Genomic DNA, 13,489 nt, shown 5'->3' with positions numbered 1-13,489 from the left:
GGTGGAGAATGGACACATTTTCCTCTCATTTGAAGAAATCTTCCTCTCGATTCTAAATCAAAGAGCAGAATTTACTCATTTCTGTTGATTTTATGAGTTCTGCTAATGACCAGCAGGAGGCCGTCAAGAGAACCTAAATTAAGAAAAACAAATAAATACATTCTTAAATTATATGGGGGGGAAATCAAAAGTAATCAAAACATGCCAATTTGGGGGTATAACTCAAATCCTGGTGCCCCCTTTAAAAATCTTGAATGGTAATATATTTTCAGAATCATGACTAACATCATGTCATCAATTTGAAAATTGTATTTAAAGAAAAAAAAAATTTTCATCAAAATATTTATTTCCTACTCGTATGATGAAATCTACCATACTGTTCCTTGAAAAGTAACAGATTTTTATTTCAGTGCAACATGTTGTAGTGTTACAAATTTCTACTAGATGCTGGTGGAGAATGGACACATTTTCCTCTCATTTGAAGAAATCTTCCTCTCGATTCTAAATCAAAGAGCAGAATTTACTAATTTCTGTCGATTGACCAGCAGGAGGCCGTCAAGAGAACCTAAATTAAGAAAAACAAATAAATACATTCTTAAATTATATTGGGGGGAAATCAAAAGTAATCAAAACATGCCAATTTGGGGGTATAGCTCAGTGGTAGAGCATTTGACTGCAGATCAAGATGTCTCAGGTTCAAATCCAGGTGCCCCCTTTAAAAATCTTGAATGGTAATATATTTTCAGAATCATGACTAACATCATGTCCTCAATTTGAAAATTGTATTTTAAGAAAAAACATTTTTTCATTAAAATATTTATTTCCTACTCGTATTATGAAATCTACCATACTGTTCCTTGAAAAGTAACAGATTTTTATTTCAGTGCAACAGGTTATAGTGTTATAAATTTCTACTAGATGCTGTTGGAGAATGGACACATTTTCCTCTCATTTGAAGAAATCTTCCTCTCGATTCTAAATCAAAGAGCAGAATTTACTCATTTCTGTCGATTTTGTGAGTTCTGCTAATGACCAGCAGGAGGCCGTCAAGAGAACCTAAATTAAGAAAAACAAATAAATACATTCTTAAATTATATTGGGGGGGAAATCAAAAGTAATAAAAACATGCCAAATTGGGGGTATAGCTCAGCGGTAGAGCATTTGACTGCAGATCAAGAGGTCTCAGGTTCAAATCCTGGTGCCCCCTTTAAAAATCTTGAATGGTAATATTTTCAGAATCATGACTAACATCATGTCCTCAATTTGAAAATTGTATTTAAAGAAAAAACATTTTTTCATTAAAATATTTATTTCCTACTCGTATGATGAAATCTACCATACTGTTCCTTGAAAAGTAACAGATTTTTATTTCAGTGCAACATGTTATAGTGTTACAAATTTCTACTAGATGCTGGTGGAGAATGGACACATTTTCCTCTCATTTGAAGAAATCTTCCTCTCGATTCTAAATCAAAGAGCAGAATTTACTCATTTCTGTCGATTTAGTGAGTTCTGCTAATGACCAGCAGGAGGCCGTCAAGAGAACCTAAATTAAGAAAAACAAATAAATACATTCTTAAATTATACGGGGGGGGAAATGAAAAGTAATCAAAACATGCCAATTTGGGGGTATAACTCAAATCCTGGTGCCCCCTTTAAAAATCTTGAATGGTAATATATTTTCAGAATCATGACTAACATCATGTCCTCAATTTGAAAATTGTATTTTAAGAAAAAAATTTTTTTCATCAAAATATTTATTTCCTACTCGTATTATATAATCTACCATACTGTTGCTTGAAAAGTAACAAAGTTTTATTTCAGTGCAACAGGTTATAGTGTTATAAATTTCTACTAGATGCTGGTGGAGAATGGACACATTTTCCTGTCATTTGAAGAAATCTTCCTCTCGATTCTAAATCAAAAAGCAGAATTTACTCATTTCTGTCGATTTTGTGAGTTCTGCTAATGACCAGCAGGAGGCCGTCAAGAGAACCTAAATTAAGAAAAACAAATAAATACATTCTAAAATTATATTGGGGGGGAAATCAAAAGTAATAAAAGCATGCCAAATTGGGGGTATAGCTCAGTGGTAGAGCATTTGACTGCAGATCAAGAGGTCTCAGGTTCAAATCCTGGTGCCCCCTTTAAAAATCTTGAATGGTAATATATTTTCAGAATCATGACTAACATCATGTCCTCAATTTGAAAATTGTATTTTAAGAAAAACATTTTTTCATCAAAATATTTATTTCCTACTCGTATTATGAAATCTACCATACTGTTCCTTGAAAAGTAACAGATTTTTATTTCAGTGCAACAGGTTATAGTGTTATAAATTTCTACTAGATGCTGGTGGAGAATGGACACATTTTCCTCTCATTTGAAGAAATCTTCCTCTCGATTCTAAATCAAAGAGCAGAATTTACTCATTTCTGTTGATTTTATGAGTTCTGCTAATGACCAGCAGGAGGCCGTCAAGAGAACCTAAATTAAGAAAAACAAATAAATAAATTCATAAATTATATTGGGGGGAAATCAAAAGTATTAACAACATGCCAAATTGGGGGTATAGCTCAGTGGTAGAGCATTTGACTGCAGATCAAGAGGTCTCAGGTTCAAATCCTGGTGCGCCCTTTAAAAATCTTGAATGGTAATATATTTTCAGAAACATGACTAACATCTTTTCCTCAATTTGAAAATTGTATTTAAAGAAAAAAAATTTTTTTCATCAAAATATTTATTTCCTACTCGTATGATGAAATCTACCATACTGTTCCTTGAAAAGTAACAGATTTTTATTTCAGTGCAACATGTTATAGTGTTACAAATTTCTACTAGATGCTGGTGGAGAATGGACACATTTTCCTCTCATTTGAAGAAATCTTCCTCTCGATTCTAAATCAAAGAGCAGAATTTACTCATTTCTGTCGATTTAGTGAGTTCTGCTAATGACCAGCAGGAGGCCGTCAAGAGAACCTAAATTAAGAAAAACAAATAAATACATTCTTAAATTATATGGGGGGGGGAATCAAAAGTAATCAAAACATGCCAATTTGGGGGTATAACTCAAATCCTGGTGCCCCCTTTAAAAATCTTGAATGGTAATATATTTTCAGAATCATGACTAACATCATGACATCAATTTGAAAATTGTATTTTAAGAAAAAACATTTTTTCATCAAAATATTATTTCCTACTCGCATGATGAAATCTACCATACTGTTCCTTGAAAAGTAACAGATTTTTATTTCAGTGCAACATGTTGTAGTGTTACAAATTTCTACTAGATGCTGGTGGAGAATGGACACATTTTCCTCTCATTTGAAGAAATCTTCCTCTCGATTCTAAATCAAAAAGCAGAATTTACTAATTTCTGTCGATTGACCAGCAGGAGGCCCTCAAGAGAACCTAAATTAAGAAAAACAAATAAATACATTCTTAAATTATATTGGGGGGAAATCAAAAGTAATCAAAACATGCCAATTTGGGGGTATAGCTCAGTGGTAGAGCATTTGACTGCAGATCAAGAGGTCTCAGGTTCACAATCCTGGTGCCCCCTTTAAAAATCTTGAATGGTAATATATTTTCAGAATCATGACTAACATTATGTCCTCAATTTGAAAATTGTATTTTAAGAAAAACATTTTTTCATCAAAATATTTATTTCCTACTCGTATTATGAAATCTACCATACTGTTCCTTGAAAAGTAACAGATTTTTATTTCAGTGCAACAGGTTATAGTGTTATAAATTTCTACTAGATGCTGGTGGAGAATGGACACATTTTCCTCTCATTTGAAGAAATCTTCCTCTCGATTCTAAATCAAAGAGCAGAATTTACTCATTTCTGTTGATTTTATGAGTTCTGCTAATGACCAGCAGGAGGCCGTCAAGAGAACCTAAATTAAGAAAAACAAATAAATAAATTCATAAATTATATTGGGGGGAAATCAAAAGTATTAACAACATGCCAAATTGGGGGTATAGCTCAGTGGTAGAGCATTTGACTGCAGATCAAGAGGTCTCAGGTTCAAATCCTGGTGCCCCCTTTAAAAATCTTGAATGGTAATATATTTTCAGAAACATGACTAACATCTTTTCCTCAATTTGAAAATTGTATTTAAAGAAAAAACATTTTTTCATCAAAATATTTATTTCCTACTCGTATGATGAAATCTACCATACTGTTCCTTGAAAAGTAACAGATTTTTATTTCAGTGCAACATGTTATAGTGTTACAAATTTCTACTAGATGCTGGTGGAGAATGGACACATTTTCCTCTCATTTGAAGAAATCTTCCTCTCGATTCTAAATCAAAGAGCAGAATTTACTCATTTCTGTCGATTTAGTGAGTTCTGCTAATGACCAGCAGGAGGCCGTCAAGAGAACCTAAATTAAGAAAAACAAATAAATACATTCTTAAATTATATGGGGGGGGGAAATCAAAAGTAATCAAAACATGCCAATTTGGGGGTATAACTCAAATCCTGGTGCCCCCTTTAAAAATCTTGAATGGTAATATATTTTCAGAATCATGACTAACATCATGTCCTCAATTTGAAAATTGTATTTTAAGAAAAACATTTTTTCATCAAAATATTTATTTCCTACTCGTATTATGAAATCTACCATACTGTTCCTTGAAAAGTAACAGATTTTTATTTCAGTGCAACAGGTTATAGTGTTATAAATTTCTACTAGATGCTGGTGGAGAATGGACACATTTTCCTCTCATTTGAAGAAATCTTCCTCTCGATTCTAAATCAAAGAGCAGAATTTACTCATTTCTGTTGATTTTATGAGTTCTGCTAATGACCAGCAGGAGGCCGTCAAGAGAACCTAAATTAAGAAAAACAAATAAATAAATTCATAAATTATATTGGGGGGAAATCAAAAGTATTAACAACATGCCAAATTGGGGGTATAGCTCAGTGGTAGAGCATTTGACTGCAGATCAAGAGGTCTCAGGTTCAAATCCTGGTGCCCCCTTTAAAAATCTTGAATGGTAATATATTTTCAGAATCATGACTAACATCATGACATCAATTTGAAAATTGTATTTTAAGAAAAAACATTTTTTCATCAAAATATTATTTCCTACTCACATGATGAAATCTACCATACTGTTCCTTGAAAAGTAACAGATTTTTATTTCAGTGCAACATGTTGTAGTGTTACAAATTTCTACTAGATGCTGGTGGAGAATGGACACATTTTCCTCTCATTTGAAGAAATCTTCCTCTCGATTCTAAATCAAAAAGCAGAATTTACTAATTTCTGTCGATTGACCAGCAGGAGGCCCTCAAGAGAACCTAAATTAAGAAAAACAAATAAATACATTCTTAAATTATATTGGGGGGAAATCAAAAGTAATCAAAACATGCCAATTTGGGGGTATAGCTCAGTGGTAGAGCATTTGACTGCAGATCAAGAGGTCTCAGGTTCACAATCCTGGTGCCCCCTTTAAAAATCTTGAATGGTAATATATTTTCAGAATCATGACTAACATCATGTCCTCAATTTGAAAATTGTATTTTAAGAAAAAACATTTTTTCATCAAAATATTTATTTCCTACTCGTATTATGAAATCTACCATACTGTTCCTTGAAAAGTAACAGATTTTTATTTCAGTGCAACAGGTTATAGTGTTATAAATTTCTACTAGATGCTGGTGGAGAATGGACACATTTTCCTCTCATTTGAAGAAATCTTCCTCTCGATTCTAAATCAAAGAGCAGAATTTACTCATTTCTGTTGATTTTATGAGTTCTGCTAATGACCAGCAGGAGGCCGCCAAGAGAACCTAAATTAAGAAAAACAAATAAATACATTCTTAAATTATATTGGGGGGAAATCAAAAGTATTAAAAACATGCCAAATTGGGGGTATAGCTCAGTGGTAGAGCATTTGACTGCAGATCAAGAAGTCTCAGGTTCAAATCCTGGTGCCCCCTTTAAAAATCTTGAATGGTAATATATTTTCAGAATCATGACTAACATCTTGTCCTCAATTTGAAAATTGTATTTAAAGAAAAAACATTTTTTCATCAAAATATTTATTTCCTACTCGTATGATGAAATCTACCATACTGTTCCTTGAAAAGTAACAGATTTTTATTTCAGTGCAACATGTTATAGTGTTACAAATTTCTACTAGATGCTGGTGGAGAATGGACACATTTTCCTCTCATTTGAAGAAATCTTCCTCTCGATTCTAAATCAAAGAGCAGAATTTACTCATTTCTGTCGATTTAGTGAGTTCTGCTAATGACCAGCAGGAGGCCGTCAAGAGAACCTAAATTAAGAAAAACAAATAAATACATTCTTAAATTATATGGGGGGGAAATCAAAAGTAATCAAAACATGCCAATTTGGGGGTATAACTCAAATCCTGGTGCCCCCTTTAAAAATCTTGAATGGTAATATATTTTCAGAATCATGACTAACATCATGTCCTCAATTTGAAAATTGTATTTAAAGAAAAAACATTTTTTCATCAAAATATTTATTTCTTACTCGTATGATGAAATCTACCATACTGTTCCTTGAAAAGTAACAGATTTTTATTTCAGTGCAACATGTTATAGTATTACAAATTTCTACTAGATGCTGTTGGAGAATGGACACATTTTCCTCTCATTTGAAGAAATCTTCCTCTCGATTCTAAATCAAAGAGCAGAATTTACTCATTTCTGTCGATTTAGTGAGTTCTGCTAATGACCAGCAGGAGGCCGTCAAGAGAACCTAAATTAAGAAAAACAAATAAATACATTCTTAAATTATATGGGGGAGAAATCAAAAGTAATCAAAACATGCCAATTTGGGGGTATAACTCAAATCCTGGTGCCCCCTTTAAAAATCTTGAATGGTAATATATTTTCAGAATCATGACTAACATCATGTCATCAATTTGAAAATTGTATTTAAAGAAAAAATTTTTTTTCATCAAAATATTTATTTCCTACTCGTATGATGAAATCTACCATACTGTTCCTTGAAAAGTAACAGATTTTTATTTCAGTGCAACATGTTGTAGTGTTACAAATTTCTACTAGATGCTGGTGGAGAATGGACACATTTTCCTCTCATTTGAAGAAATCTTCCTCTCGATTCTAAATCAAAGAGCAGAATTTACTAATTTCTGTCGATTGACCAGCAGGAGGCCGTCAAGAGAACCTAAATTAAGAAAAACAAATAAATACATTCTTAAATTATATTGGGGGGAAATCAAAAGTAATCAAAACATGCCAATTTGGGGGTATAGCTCAGTGCTAGAGCATTTGACTGCAGATCAAGAGGTCTCAGGTTCACAATCCTGGTGCCCCCTTTAAAAATCTTGAATGGTAATATATTTTCAGAATCATGACTAACATCATGTCCTCAATTTGAAAATTGTATTTTAAGAAAAAACATTTTTTCATTAAAATATTTATTTCCTACTCGTATTATGAAATCTACCATACTGTTCCTTGAAAAGTAACAGATTTTTATTTCAGTGCAACAGGTTATAGTGTTATAAATTTCTACTAGATGCTGGTGGAGAATGGACACATTTTCCTCTCATTTGAAGAAATCTTCCTCTCGATTCTAAATCAAAGAGCAGAATTTACTCATTTCTGTTGATTTTATGAGTTCTGCTAATGACCAGCAGGAGGCCGTCAAGAGAACCTAAATTAAGAAAAACAAATAAATACATTCTTAAATTATATTGGGGGGAAATCAAACGTATTAAAAACATGCCAAATTGGGGGTATAGCTCAGTGGTAGAGCATTTGACTGCAGATCAAGAGGTCTCAGGTTTAAATCCTGGTGCCCCCTTTAAAAATCTTGAATCGTAATATATTTTCAGAATCATGACTAACATCTTGTCCTCAATTTGAAAATTGTATTTAAAGAAAAAAAATTTTTTCATCAAAATATTTATTTCCTACTCGTATGATGAAATCTACCATACTGTTCCTTGAAAAGTAACAGATTTTTATTTCAGTGCAACATGTTATAGTGTTACAAATTTCTACTAGATGCTGGTGGAGAATGGACACATTTTCCTCTCATTTGAAGAAATCTTCCTCTCGATTCTAAATCAAAGAGCAGAATTTACTCATTTCTGTCGATTTAGTGAGTTCTGCTAATGACCAGCAGGAGGCCGTCAAGAGAACCTAAATTAAGAAAAACAAATAAATACATTCTTAAATTATATGGGGGGGAAATCAAAAGTAATCAAAACATGCCAATTTGGGGGTATAACTCAAATCCTGGTGCCCCCTTTAAAAATCTTGAATGGTAATATATTTTCAGAATCATGACTAACATCATGTCCTCAATTTGAAAATTGTATTTAAAGAAAAAACATTTTTTCATCAAAATATTTATTTCCTACTCATATGATGAAATCTACCATACTGTTCCTTGAAAAGTAACAGATTTTTATTTCAGTGCAACATGTTATAGTGTTACAAATTTCTACTAGATGCTGGTGGAGAATGGACACATTTTCCTCTCATTTGAAGAAATCTTCCTCTCGATTCTAAATCAAAGAGCAGAATTTACTCATTTCTGTTGATTTTATGAGTTCTGCTAATGACCAGCAGGAGGCCGTCAAGAGAACCTAAATTAAGAAAAACAAATAAATACATTCTTAAATTATATGGGGGGGAAATCAAAAGTAATCAAAACATGCCAATTTGGGGGTATAACTCAAATCCTGGTGCCCCCTTTAAAAATCTTGAATGGTAATATATTTTCAGAATCATGACTAACATCATGTCCTCAATTTGAAAATTGTATTTAAAGAAAAAACATTTTTTCATCAAAATATTTATTTCTTACTCGTATGATGAAATCTACCATACTGTTCCTTGAAAAGTAACAGATTTTTATTTCAGTGCAACATGTTATAGTATTACAAATTTCTACTAGATGCTGTTGGAGAATGGACACATTTTCCTCTCATTTGAAGAAATCTTCCTCTCGATTCTAAATCAAAGAGCAGAATTTACTCATTTCTGTCGATTTAGTGAGTTCTGCTAATGACCAGCAGGAGGCCGTCAAGAGAACCTAAATTAAGAAAAACAAATAAATACATTCTTAAATTATATGGGGGAGAAATCAAAAGTAATCAAAACATGCCAATTTGGGGGTATAACTCAAATCCTGGTGCCCCCTTTAAAAATCTTGAATGGTAATATATTTTCAGAATCATGACTAACATCATGTCATCAATTTGAAAATTGTATTTAAAGAAAAAATTTTTTTTCATCAAAATATTTATTTCCTACTCGTATGATGAAATCTACCATACTGTTCCTTGAAAAGTAACAGATTTTTATTTCAGTGCAACATGTTGTAGTGTTACAAATTTCTACTAGATGCTGGTGGAGAATGGACACATTTTCCTCTCATTTGAAGAAATCTTCCTCTCGATTCTAAATCAAAGAGCAGAATTTACTAATTTCTGTCGATTGACCAGCAGGAGGCCGTCAAGAGAACCTAAATTAAGAAAAACAAATAAATACATTCTTAAATTATATTGGGGGGAAATCAAAAGTAATCAAAACATGCCAATTTGGGGGTATAGCTCAGTGCTAGAGCATTTGACTGCAGATCAAGAGGTCTCAGGTTCACAATCCTGGTGCCCCCTTTAAAAATCTTGAATGGTAATATATTTTCAGAATCATGACTAACATCATGTCCTCAATTTGAAAATTGTATTTTAAGAAAAAACATTTTTTCATTAAAATATTTATTTCCTACTCGTATTATGAAATCTACCATACTGTTCCTTGAAAAGTAACAGATTTTTATTTCAGTGCAACAGGTTATAGTGTTATAAATTTCTACTAGATGCTGGTGGAGAATGGACACATTTTCCTCTCATTTGAAGAAATCTTCCTCTCGATTCTAAATCAAAGAGCAGAATTTACTCATTTCTGTTGATTTTATGAGTTCTGCTAATGACCAGCAGGAGGCCGTCAAGAGAACCTAAATTAAGAAAAACAAATAAATACATTCTTAAATTATATTGGGGGGAAATCAAACGTATTAAAAACATGCCAAATTGGGGGTATAGCTCAGTGGTAGAGCATTTGACTGCAGATCAAGAGGTCTCAGGTTTAAATCCTGGTGCCCCCTTTAAAAATCTTGAATCGTAATATATTTTCAGAATCATGACTAACATCTTGTCCTCAATTTGAAAATTGTATTTAAAGAAAAAAAATTTTTTCATCAAAATATTTATTTCCTACTCGTATGATGAAATCTACCATACTGTTCCTTGAAAAGTAACAGATTTTTATTTCAGTGCAACATGTTATAGTGTTACAAATTTCTACTAGATGCTGGTGGAGAATGGACACATTTTCCTCTCATTTGAAGAAATCTTCCTCTCGATTCTAAATCAAAGAGCAGAATTTACTCATTTCTGTCGATTTAGTGAGTTCTGCTAATGACCAGCAGGAGGCCGTCAAGAGAACCTAAATTAAGAAAAACAAATAAATACATTCTTAAATTATATGGGGGGGAAATCAAAAGTAATCAAAACATGCCAATTTGGGGGTATAACTCAAATCCTGGTGCCCCCTTTAAAAATCTTGAATGGTAATATATTTTCAGAATCATGACTAACATCATGTCCTCAATTTGAAAATTGTATTTAAAGAAAAAACATTTTTTCATCAAAATATTTATTTCCTACTCATATGATGAAATCTACCATACTGTTCCTTGAAAAGTAACAGATTTTTATTTCAGTGCAACATGTTATAGTGTTACAAATTTCTACTAGATGCTGGTGGAGAATGGACACATTTTCCTCTCATTTGAAGAAATCTTCCTCTCGATTCTAAATCAAAGAGCAGAATTTACTCATTTCTGTTGATTTTATGAGTTCTGCTAATGACCAGCAGGAGGCCGTCAAGAGAACCTAAATTAAGAAAAACAAATAAATACATTCTTAAATTATATTGGGGGGAAATCAAAAGTAATCAAAACATGCCAAATTGGGGGTATAGCTCAGTGGTAGAGCATTTGACTGCAGATCAAGAGGTCTCAGGTTCAAATCCTGGTGCCCCCTTTAAAAATCTTGAATGGTAATATATTTTCAGAATCATGACTAACATCTTGTCCTCAATTTGAAAATTGTATTTAAAGAAAAAACATTTTTTCATCAAAATATTTATTTCCTACTCGTATGATGAAATCTACCATACTGTTCCTTGAAAAGTAACAGATTTTTATTTCAGTGCAACAGGTTATAGTGTTATAAATTTCTACTAGATGCTGTTGGAGAATGGACACATTTTCCTCTCATTTGAAGAAATCTTCCTCTCGATTCTAAATCAAACAGCAGAATTTACTCATTTCTGTCGATTTTGTGAGTTCTGCTAATGACCAGCAGGAGGCCGTCAAGAGAACCTAAATTAAGAAAAACAAATAAATACATTCTTAAATTATATGGGGGGGGGAAAAGTAATCAAAACATGCAAATTTGGGGGTATAACTCAAATCCTGGTGCCCCCTTTAAAAATCTTGAATGGTATTATATTTTCAGAATCATGACTAACATCATGTCCTCAATTTGAAAATTGTATTTAAAGAAAAAACATTTTTTCATCAAAATATTTATTTCCTACTCGTATGATGAAATCTACCATACTGTTCCTTGAAAAGTAACAGATTTTTATTTCAGTGCAACAGGTTATAGTGTTATAAATTTCTACTAGATGCTGTTGGAGAATGGACACATTTTCCTCTCATTTGAAGAAATCTTCCTCTCGATTCTAAATCAAAGAGCAGAATTTACTCATTTCTGTCGATTTTGTGAGTTCTGCTAATGACCAGCAGGAGGCCGTCAAGAGAACCTAAATTAAGAAAAACAAATAAATAAATTCTTAAATTATATTGGGGGGAAATCAAAAGTATCAAAAGTATTAAAAACATGCCAAATTGGGGGTATAGCTCAGTGGTAGAGCATTTGACTGCAGATCAAGAGGTCTCAGGTTCAAATCCTGGTGCCCCCTTTAAAAATCTTGAATGGTAATATATTTTCAGAATCATGACTAACATCATGTCCTCAATTTGAAAATTGTATTTTAAGAAAAAACATTTTTTCATCAAAATATTTATTTCCTACTCGCATGATGAAATCTACCATACTGTTCCTTGAAAAGTAACAGATTTTTATTTCAGTGCAACATGTTGTAGTGTTACAAATTTCTAATAGATGCTGGTGGAGAATGGACACATTTTCCTCTCATTTGAAGAAATCTTCCTCTCGATTCTAAATCAAAGAGCAGAATTTACTAATTTCTGTCAATTGACCAGCAGGAGGCCGTCAAGAGAACCTAAATTAAGAAAAACAAATAAATACATTCTTAAATTATATTGGGGGGGAAATCAAAAGTAATAAAAACATGCCAAATTGGGGGTATAGCTCAGTGGTAGAGCATTTGACTGCAGATCAAGAGGTCTCAGGTTCAAATCCTGGTGCCCCTTTTAAAAATCTTGAATGGTAATATATTTTCAGAATCATGACTAACATCATGACCTCAATTTTAAAATTGTATTTTAAGAAAAAACATTTTTTCATCAAAATATTATTTCCTACTCGCATGATGAAATCTACCATACTGTTCCTTGAAAAGTAACAGATTTGTATTTCAGTGCAACATGTTGTAGTGTTACAAATTTCTACTAGATGCTGGTGGAGAATGGACACATTTTCCTCTCATTTGAAGAAATCTTCCTCTCGATTCTAAATCAAAGAGCAGAATTTACTAATTTCTGTCGATTGACCAGCAGGAGGCCATCAAGAGAACCTAAATTAAGAAAAACAAATAAATACATTCTTAAATTATATTGGGGGAAATCAAAAGTAATCAAAACATGCCAAATTGGGGGTATAGCTCAGTGGTAGAGCATTTGACTGCAGATCAAGAGGTCTCAGGTTCAAATCCTCGTGCCCCTTTTAAAAATCTTGAATGGTAATATATTTTCAGAATCATGACTAACATCATGACCTCAATTTTAAAATTGTATTTTAAGAAAAAACATTTTTTCATCAAGATATTTATTTCCTACTCGCATGATGAAATCTACCATACTGTTCCTTGAAAAGTAACAGATTTTTATTTCAGTGCAACAGGTTATAGTGTTATAAATTTCTACTAGATGCTGTTGGAGAATGGACACATTTTCCTCTCATTTGAAGAAATCTTCCTCTCGATTCTAAATCAAAGAGCAGAATTTACTCATTTCTGTCGATTTTGTGAGTTCTGCTAATGACCAGCAGGAGGCCGTCAAGAGAACCTAAATTAAGAAAAACAAATAAATACATTCTTAAATTATATGGGGGGGGAAAAGTAATCAAAACATGCAAATTTGGGGGTATAACTCAAATCCTGGTGCCCCCTTTAAAAATCTTGAATGGTAATATATTTTCAGAATCATGACTAACATCATGTCCTCAATTTGAAAATTGTATTTAAA

General features: G+C 32.4%; 11 non-coding genes across 11 annotated transcripts; all 11 read left to right on the top strand.

Moving 5' to 3' along the window:
• Window positions 1-1,135: 1,135 nt before the first annotated feature.
• On the top strand, window positions 1,136-1,207 carry TRNAC-GCA (transfer RNA cysteine (anticodon GCA)). Its single transcript has one exon. It is a non-coding gene; the product is annotated as a tRNA-Cys (tRNA).
• An 868-nt stretch (window positions 1,208-2,075) lies between these two features.
• Window positions 2,076-2,147, top strand: TRNAC-GCA (transfer RNA cysteine (anticodon GCA)). The gene has a single exon. It is a non-coding gene; the product is annotated as a tRNA-Cys (tRNA).
• Window positions 2,148-2,565: 418 nt separating this feature from the next.
• On the top strand, window positions 2,566-2,637 carry TRNAC-GCA (transfer RNA cysteine (anticodon GCA)). Its single transcript has one exon. It is a non-coding gene; the product is annotated as a tRNA-Cys (tRNA).
• Window positions 2,638-3,980: 1,343 nt separating this feature from the next.
• On the top strand, window positions 3,981-4,052 carry TRNAC-GCA (transfer RNA cysteine (anticodon GCA)). The gene has a single exon. It is a non-coding gene; the product is annotated as a tRNA-Cys (tRNA).
• An 869-nt stretch (window positions 4,053-4,921) lies between these two features.
• TRNAC-GCA (transfer RNA cysteine (anticodon GCA)) lies at window positions 4,922-4,993 on the top strand. The gene has a single exon. It is a non-coding gene; the product is annotated as a tRNA-Cys (tRNA).
• Window positions 4,994-5,886: 893 nt separating this feature from the next.
• Window positions 5,887-5,958, top strand: TRNAC-GCA (transfer RNA cysteine (anticodon GCA)). The gene has a single exon. It is a non-coding gene; the product is annotated as a tRNA-Cys (tRNA).
• Window positions 5,959-7,750: 1,792 nt separating this feature from the next.
• TRNAC-GCA (transfer RNA cysteine (anticodon GCA)) lies at window positions 7,751-7,822 on the top strand. The gene has a single exon. It is a non-coding gene; the product is annotated as a tRNA-Cys (tRNA).
• A 2,241-nt stretch (window positions 7,823-10,063) lies between these two features.
• TRNAC-GCA (transfer RNA cysteine (anticodon GCA)) lies at window positions 10,064-10,135 on the top strand. The gene has a single exon. It is a non-coding gene; the product is annotated as a tRNA-Cys (tRNA).
• An 868-nt stretch (window positions 10,136-11,003) lies between these two features.
• On the top strand, window positions 11,004-11,075 carry TRNAC-GCA (transfer RNA cysteine (anticodon GCA)). Its single transcript has one exon. It is a non-coding gene; the product is annotated as a tRNA-Cys (tRNA).
• Window positions 11,076-11,949: 874 nt separating this feature from the next.
• Window positions 11,950-12,021, top strand: TRNAC-GCA (transfer RNA cysteine (anticodon GCA)). Its single transcript has one exon. It is a non-coding gene; the product is annotated as a tRNA-Cys (tRNA).
• A 403-nt stretch (window positions 12,022-12,424) lies between these two features.
• TRNAC-GCA (transfer RNA cysteine (anticodon GCA)) lies at window positions 12,425-12,496 on the top strand. Its single transcript has one exon. It is a non-coding gene; the product is annotated as a tRNA-Cys (tRNA).
• The last annotated feature ends 993 nt before the right edge of the window (window positions 12,497-13,489 follow it).

The sequence above is a fragment of the Pelobates fuscus genome, chromosome 1 (assembly GCF_036172605.1).
Source record: "Pelobates fuscus isolate aPelFus1 chromosome 1, aPelFus1.pri, whole genome shotgun sequence".
Lineage (NCBI taxonomy): Eukaryota > Metazoa > Chordata > Amphibia > Anura > Pelobatidae > Pelobates > Pelobates fuscus.
The sequence above is the reverse complement of the archived record's forward strand: the minus strand, read 5'-3'. Positions and strand labels throughout refer to the sequence as shown.